The 8,664-nt window shown below is 33.2% G+C and overlaps 1 non-coding gene across 1 annotated transcript; it reads left to right on the top strand.

Moving 5' to 3' along the window:
• The first annotated feature begins 2,780 nt into the window (after positions 1–2,780).
• Positions 2,781–2,887, top strand: LOC111529603. The gene has a single exon (XR_002727473.1). It is a non-coding gene; the product is annotated as a U6 spliceosomal RNA (small nuclear RNA).
• The last annotated feature ends 5,777 nt before the right edge of the window (positions 2,888–8,664 follow it).

Here is an 8,664-nt window from a genome sequence, read left to right as displayed (position 1 = left end):
CACAATTCACAATAGCAAAATCGTGGAACCAACCCAAATGCCCAACCCAAATGCCCGTCAGTCAGAGTGGATAAAGAAACTCTGGCATAAGTATATATATATATATATCTATCTACATATCTTGAAGCCATAAAAGGGAATAAATTAACAGCATTTGCAATGACCTGGATTAGATTAGAGACTATTATTCTAAATGAAGTAACACAGGAATGGAAAAACAAACATCATATGTTCTTACTGATATGTGGGAGCTAAGCTATGAGGATGCAAAGGCATAAGAATGATACAATGGACTTTGGGGACTTGGGGGAAGAGTGGGAGGGGGCAAGGGATAAAAGACAACAAATATGGTGGAGTGTATACTGCTCAGGTGATGGGTGCACCAGGTTCTCACAAATCTCCACTAAAGAACTTACTCATGTAACCACATACCACCTGTACCCCAATAACTTATGGAAAAAACAAAATTTTAAAAAAGAGGTGAAATACTTGTACACTGAAAATCATAAAACATTAATTATGAAAAATTTTTAAGCACAGATAAATAGAAAGACAGCCCATGTTCATGGATTAGAAAGATTAATGTTGTTAAGTATCCATGCTACCCAAAGTGACCTATAGATTCAATGCAATCCTTATCAAAATTGCAATGGCATTCTTCACAGAAATGGGGAAAAATCCTAAAATTCATATGGAACCACAAAATAGTCTAAATAGTCACAGTAATCTTTAGAGCAAGAAGAACAAAGCTGGAACATCACACTCCCTAATTTCAAAATATATTACAAAGCTACAGTAATAAAAACAATATGGTAATAGAACATAAACAAACATAGACCAATATGAAATAGAATAGAAAGCCCAGAGATAAATCCATGCATTTACAGAATGCCAATGACACACAATAAAGAAGTATCTCAAATAAATGGGGTTGGGAAAATTGGATAGCCATGTGCAGAAGAATAAAATTGGACCTAATCTCATACCATATACCAAAAATAAATAAATCAACTTGAAATGGATTAAAGACTTATATGTAAGACCTGAAACTATAAAACTGCTGAAAGAAAACATAGAGAAAACACTTATTGACATTGTTCTGGGCAGTGATTTTTTTAATTTGACTCCAAAAGCACAGGCAATAAAAGCAAAACTTGACAAGTGGGATTGCATCAAACTAAATACATCCGCACAACAAAGGAAACAATAGAGAGAAGATACAACCTATGAATGGGAGACAATATTCACAAACCATATATCTGATAAAGGGTTATAAGGAACTCATACAACTCAAGAGCAAAAAAGCAAATAACCCAATTTGAAAATGGGCAAAGGACCTAAACAGATATTTCTCAAAAGAAGATATAAAAATGGTTAACAGATATATGAAAAGATGCTCAATATCATTAATCATCATGTAAATGCAAATCAAAACTACAATCAGATATCACTTCACTTGTTAGAATGGCTATTATCAAAGACAAAAGATAGGCTTTGACAAGGACGTGAAGAAGAGGTAATCCTTGCACACTCTCGGTAAGAATGTAAATTGGTACAGCCATTATGGAAAACAGTATGGAGGTTCCTTTAAAAATTAAATATGATCTAGCAATCACACTCCTGGATATATATATCCAAAGGAAATGGAGTATCTCAAAGAGGTATCTGCACTCCCATGTCCACTGCAGCATTATTCACAATAGCCAAGATATTAAATTAACCTAAATGTTCCTCAACAAATGAATGGATAAATAACACATGGTGTATAAAAATAAGGAAATCCTGCTATTTACAACATGGATAAACCCAAAGGACATTTTGCTCGGGGAAATAAGCCAGGCACAGAAAGACAAATAATGCATGATCTCTCATGTACTGAAACTAAAATAGTCAAACTCACAGAAGCAGAATGGTGGTTGCCACAGCCTGAGGGAAGAGAGAAATGGAAGAGATGTTGGTCAATGAGTACAAAGTTTCAGTTATGCAAGATAAATAAGTTCTGGAGGTCTAATGTACAACATTGTGACTAGAGTTAAAAATAGTATAAATATGCTCCTCAACTTATGATGGGGTTATGTCTCGATAAACCCATCATAAGTTTAAAATATTGTATGTCAAAAAATAAGTGTTTTGTAGACATAATTTGATACAAAACACAAAACACAATATTCAAAAAATTCTGGCAATAGTACACTGTAGCGTATTGGTTGTTTTCCCTTGTTATTGGGTGGTTGACTGGGAGGTGCAGCTTGCTGTCACTGCTCAGCATCACAAGAGAATATCATAGCACATTTTGCTAGCCCAGGAAAAGATCAAAATTTGAAATCCAAAGCATGATTTATATTGGAATGCCTATTGCTTCTGCACCATCATAAACTTGAAAAATTATAAGTTAAACAGTCATAAGTCAGGGACTGTCTATATTATATATTTAAAATTTGCTAAAATGGTAGATCTTAAGTGTTTTCACAAAAAAGAAGAAAACAGAGAGAAAGAAAGGGAAAATAGAAAATAGAAAGAAAATAGGAAAGAAGGAAGGAAGGAAAAGAAAGAAAAATAGAAATGAAAGAGAGAGAAAGAAAAAAAAGAAAATGGTAAGCAGGTGAGGTGATGCATGTTAATTAACTTGATTGTGGTGGTCATTTCACAATGTATCCATATACTAAAACATCAAGTTGTACACTTCAAATATATAAAATTTTTATTTGTAAATTATACCTAAATAAATCCGTCAAGAAGTATCTAAAGTCTCCTTCAATGTTGTCTTAAAATCACCTTGGGTGCTTGCGTCGGCAGCACATATACTAAAACTGAAAAACTAAAGAGAAGATAAGCATGACCCCTGCCCAAGGATAACCCAAAAATTCATGAAGTGTTTCATATTTCTTGTATATCTGCTATGGAAAACAGTATGGCAGTTTCTAAAATATATATATATATATATATATTTATCATGTGATCTAGCAATTCTACTTCTGGGAATATACACACAAGGGTTGAAAGCAGGGTCTCCAAGAGATATTTGTACACCCAGGAGACTCAGTAGATACATAGTAGAACAAATCCAAAGAGATCAACCCCAAGACGTATTAAAATCGAACTGTCAAAAGTTAAAAACAAAGAGAAAATATTGAAAGCTGCCATGGATAAGCAACTTGTTAAATACAAGAAAACCTTTCATACCATTGCAGGCAACAAGGAAATGAAATTATGTATTTTTAAGCTGGAAAAAAATTAAAATCTGCCAGCCAAAAATACTATAATAGCAATTCTGTTTTTCCAAATGAAGGGACAATAAAAACTTTCCAAGACAAACAAAACCTGAGGAAATTTATCACCACTACACCTGCCTTATAAGAAATGCTAAAAGGAGTCCTTCAAACTTCAGGGAAAGATTGTTAAGTGGCAACATGAAAATATAAAACTCACTGGTAAATGTAAGCATACGGTCAAATTCAGAACATTCTTATATTTTGGCGGTGGTGTGAAAATCAATTATATCCTTAGTATGAAGGTTAAAGGCAAAAATGTTAAAACAACTGTAGCTACAATATGTTGTTAAGGAACACAAATTACAAAAGATAAAAGACATGTCAACAAAAACAAATTGGATGGGAGAGTAGAAGTGCAGAATTTGTACAAGTGACCAAAATTAAGTTGTTGTCAGTTTAAATAGCCTGTTATCAGCATAAGATATTTTATGTAAGCCTCATGGTAAGTACAAAACAAAAAATCCTTAGTAGGTATACAAAAAAATAAAAAGAAAGAATTCAAAGCATACCACTACAGAAAATCATCAAACCATAGAGGAAGACAGAAATAGAGGAAGATAAAAACAACCAATCCACAGAGTAACCAGAAAACAATTAACAAACTGTCAAAGTAAGTCCTTGCCTATTTATAGCTAATTTAAATGTAAGTGGGTAAAATTCTTTAATCAAAAGATAACAAATGGATTTTAAAAAAGAGAAAAAAGATCCAACTATGTGCTGCCTACAAGAGATTGATTTCACCACTAAGAACACATGTCAACTGAAAGTTAAGGGATGCAAAAAGATGTTCCATGCAAACAGAAACCAAAAGAGAGTGGGAGTAGCTACATTTATACCAGAAAAAAAAAAAAAAAGACTTGATGTCAAAAATGCTAAAAGAGACAGAGACGGTCATTCTATCATTAAGAAGGGGTCAATGTATTAAGAAGACATAACAATTGTAAATATATGTGCAACCAACATTGGGTCACCTAAATATGTAAAGCAAATAATAAATCTGAAAGGAGAGAGAGACTGCAATACAATAATAGTAAGAGACTTCAATACTTCACGTCAACATTGGATAGATCATCTAGACAGAAAATCAACATGGGAACATTGGACTTGAACTATACTTTAGAACAAATGGACCTAATAGATATTTATAGAACAAGCTATCTAATAACAACAGAATTCACATTCTTTTCAAGTTCACACAGAACCTTCTCCAGGATAGATCATATGTTAGGCTACATAACAAGTCTTAGAAATTTTAAAAGATTGAAATCATACTACGTATCCTTTTGGACAACAACGTTATGAAATTAGATATCAGTAACAGGAGAAATCTTGGGAAAATCTCAAATATGTGAAAATTAAACAACATTCTCCTGAGCAACCAATGAGTCAAAGAAGAAATTAAAAGGAAAATTTAAAATATTTCGAGACAAACAAAAATTAAAAGATAACTTATTAAAAATTATGGGAGGCAGCAAAAGCCATCTTTAGAGGAAAGTTTATAACAAAAAAATGCCTGTATCAAAAAAGAATAAAGATCTCAAATAAACAGCATAATATTACACCTTGAGGTGTAATATATGAGGAAGAACAACAAGGAAAAGGTAAGCCCAAACATAGCAGAAGGAAGAAAATAACAAAGATCAAACTAGAAATGACAAAGTAGAGACTAGAAAAGCAGTATTTTAAAAATCAATAAAACAGACAAACATTTAGCTAGACTAAATAAAAAGAAAAGATATATAAATAAAATCAGATATGAAAGAGAGAAAATTATAACAGATACCACAGAAGTACAAAAGATCATAAGAAACTACCATGAACAACTAAACGTAACAAATTGTATAACTTAGAGGAAATGGAGTAATTCCTAGAAGCATGCAACCTGCCAAGACTAAACCAAGAAGAAATAGGAAATCTGAACAGACCAATCATGAGAAAGATTGACTAGTAAAAAGTCTCTTATCAAAGCAAAGCCCAGAACCTGATGGCTTCATTGACAAATTCTGCCAAGTATTTAAATGAAAACTAATATCAATTATTCTCAAACTCTTCCAAAAAATTAGAGGAGGGAATACTTCCAAGCTCATTTTTATAGGGTCAGTATTGCCCTGATATCAAAGCCAGTCAAGGACACTATAAGAAAAGAAAAGTACAGGCCAATATCCCTGATGAATACAGATGCAAAAATCCTCAACAAAATGCTAGCAAACCAAATTCAATAATATATCTAAAAAAATTATTCACCATGATCAAGTGATTTATCTCAGGAATGCAAGGATGGTTCTATATATGTAAATCAATAAATATAATACACCATATTAACAAATGAAGGACAAAAACTCCATGATTATCTCAAGAGATGCAAGAAAGAATTTGACAAAATTCAACATCTGTTCATGTTAAGAATCTAAAAAAGAAAAAAAAAAAGATATACAAAGAATGTACCTCAACACAATAAAGGTCACATATGACAAGCCCACAGCTAACATCATACTCAACTGTGAAAAGTTGAAAGCTGTTCCTCTAAGATAAGGAAGAAGACAAGAATGCTCACTCTCATTTCTTCTATTTAACATAGTGCTGGAAGTCTTAGCCAGAACAATAAGGCAAGAAAAATAAACAAAATGCATCTATATAGGAAACGAGAAAATGAAATTATCTTTGTTTGATGATAACATGATCTTATATACAGAAAGTCCTAAAGACTTCACCAAAATCTGTTAGAACTGATAAATAAATTCAATCAAGTTCCAGGTTACAAAATCGGTACACAAAAATTCATGTAATTTCTATATACTGTTAAAGAACTATTCAAAAAAATTAAGAAAGCAATCTCACACATAATAGCATCAAAAAAATAAAATACTTAGGAGTAAATTTAACCAAGGAATTAAAAGACCTGCATACTGAAAACTATTAAAAAAAAAAAAAAAAAAAAACTAAAACACCCAGGTGTGATGGCTCATGCCTGTAATCCCAGCACTTTAGGAGGCCAAGATGGAAGGATCTCTTGAGGCCAGGAGTTTGAGACCAGCCTGGGCAACAAAGTGAGACCTCATCTTTACATTTTTAAAATTAGCTGGATGTGGCAGTGCATGCCTGTAGTCCTAGCTACTTGGGAGGCTGAGGTGGGAGGATCACTTGAGCCCAGGAGGTCAAGGCTGCAGTGAGCTATGATCTTACCACTGCACTCCAGCCAGGGGTACAGAGTAAGACTCTGCCTCTAAAAAAAAAAGTTTAAATAATAATAATAATTGAAAGAAATTAAAGAAGACACACATAAATGGAAAGATACCTATGTCCCTGGATTGGAACAATTAATGTTGTTAAAATGTCCATACTGCCTCAAATGATCTACAGTTTCAATGCAATTTATATCAAAATTCCAATGTCATTTTTTACAGAAATAGAAAAAATAATTTTAAATTTGTATGGAACCAGAAAATACCATGAATAACCAAAGCAATACTGAGCATAAAGAACAAAGCTGGAGGCATCACATGCCCTAATTTCAAAATATATTTAAAAACTATTGTAATCAAAACAGAATAATTTTAAAATAATAAAAACAGACACATTCACCAATTAAACAGGATAGAAAGCACAGAAGTAGTCCCAAGTATTTTCAGTCAATTGGCTTTTGACAAAGGTGCCAAGAACACAGTGGCAGAAAGGACAGTATCCTCAGTAAACGGTGCTGGAAAAACTGAATATACACATGCAGAAGAATGAAAATGAACTCATACCTCACCCTTTATACAAGAAGCAATTCAAAATGAATTATAAAAGAATTAGCTGGGTATGGTGGCAGTTGCCTATAATCCCAGCTACTGGAGAGGTTGAGGCAGGAGAATCGTTTAAACCCTGGAGGCAGAGGTTGCAGTGAGCTGAGATCGTGCCACTGCACTACAGGCTGGGTGACAGAGCAAGACTCCATCTCAAAAAAAAAAAAAAAAAAAAATGAATTAAAGACTTAAAAGTAAGACCTGAAACTATAAGACTACTAAAAGAAAACATAGCGGAAAAACTTCATGACATTTGTCTGGGCAATGATGTCTTGGACAGGACTCCAAAAGCACAGGCAACAAAAGCAAAAATAGATAAATGGGATTGCATCAAACTAAAAAGCTTCTGCACAGCAAAGGAAACAATTTACAGAGTGAAGAGACAACCCACAGATTGGGAGAAAATATTTGCAAACCATATATCTGATAAGCAGCTAATATCCAAAATATATAACAAATTCAAACAACTCCATAGTAAGAAAACAAATTTTAGTAATCTATTGTACTGTATGGTCATCACAGTTAATAAATGGATTATATATTTCAAAATTGCAAAAATAATAGGTTTCTAATGTCCTCAGCACACAAAGAAATAAATTGATAAGGCGATGGATACATTAATTAGCTTGATCGAATCTCTCTATAATGTATGCATAGATCAAAACATCACATTGTAGCCAGGCATGGTGGTGCCCACTTTAATCCCAGTTACTCAGGAGGCTAAGATGAGAGGATCGCTTGAGCCCAGGAGTTCATTATCAGCCTGGGCAACATAGCAAAATGTTGATACTCAGTCTCCAAAAAAATAAAAATCACATTGTAACCCAATAAATACACAAAATTATTTTTAATTAAAAATAATTTTAAATGTTTTAAAATTTTAATAAGGAAATTCTATTTAAAAATAAGGAAATTTTGACACATGCTATAACATCAATAAACTTTGAGGGCATTATGCTAAGTTATGTAAGCCAGTCACAAAAGTACAAGTACGGTATAATTCCACTCATAGGCAGTTCCCACGGCAGTCCAATTTAGAGAAACAGAAAGTAGAGTGGTGGTTGCCAGTGGCTGGAGGGGAGGGAGAAATGGAGAATTATTGTTTAATGAGCATAGAGTTTCAGTTAGCAAAGGTGAAAAAGTTTTAGAGAGAGATGGTGGTGATAGTTCCATAACAATGTGAACGTACTTAATGCCACTTAACTGTACACTTAGAAATGGTCAAAATGATAAATTTTATGTTATGTATGTTTTATCACAATTTTTCAAAAAATCACCTTGGAAAGAAAAGTCCTTTCAAGCTGGGGGAGAGAAAATGAGGAACTGGGGTGTAGATATGGCAGAATGTTTTGGAGCAAAAAGAAGCAGCCAAGCTAGAAAAGTTGCTCTTCCAGACTGAACCATGAAATAATGCATTTTAATGTGTTTTAAAGGCATATTTGAGCAACCAGTTGGAAGACCTAGGTTAAGTGAGTTCTTTACCTTACAGTCATATGACTGAACAGATGTTGACGTGGAGGGCATTTTATGGGTCTATGTTTACTATGTTTATAATGATGATGCCTATAAGACATTAAATGCAAATTTCTTGAAAGTAAAATAACTGG

This window comes from Piliocolobus tephrosceles, chromosome 1 (genome assembly GCF_002776525.5).
Source record: "Piliocolobus tephrosceles isolate RC106 chromosome 1, ASM277652v3, whole genome shotgun sequence".
In the NCBI taxonomy this organism is placed as follows: domain Eukaryota; kingdom Metazoa; phylum Chordata; class Mammalia; order Primates; family Cercopithecidae; genus Piliocolobus; species Piliocolobus tephrosceles.
The sequence above is the reverse complement of the archived record's forward strand: the minus strand, read 5'-3'. Positions and strand labels throughout refer to the sequence as shown.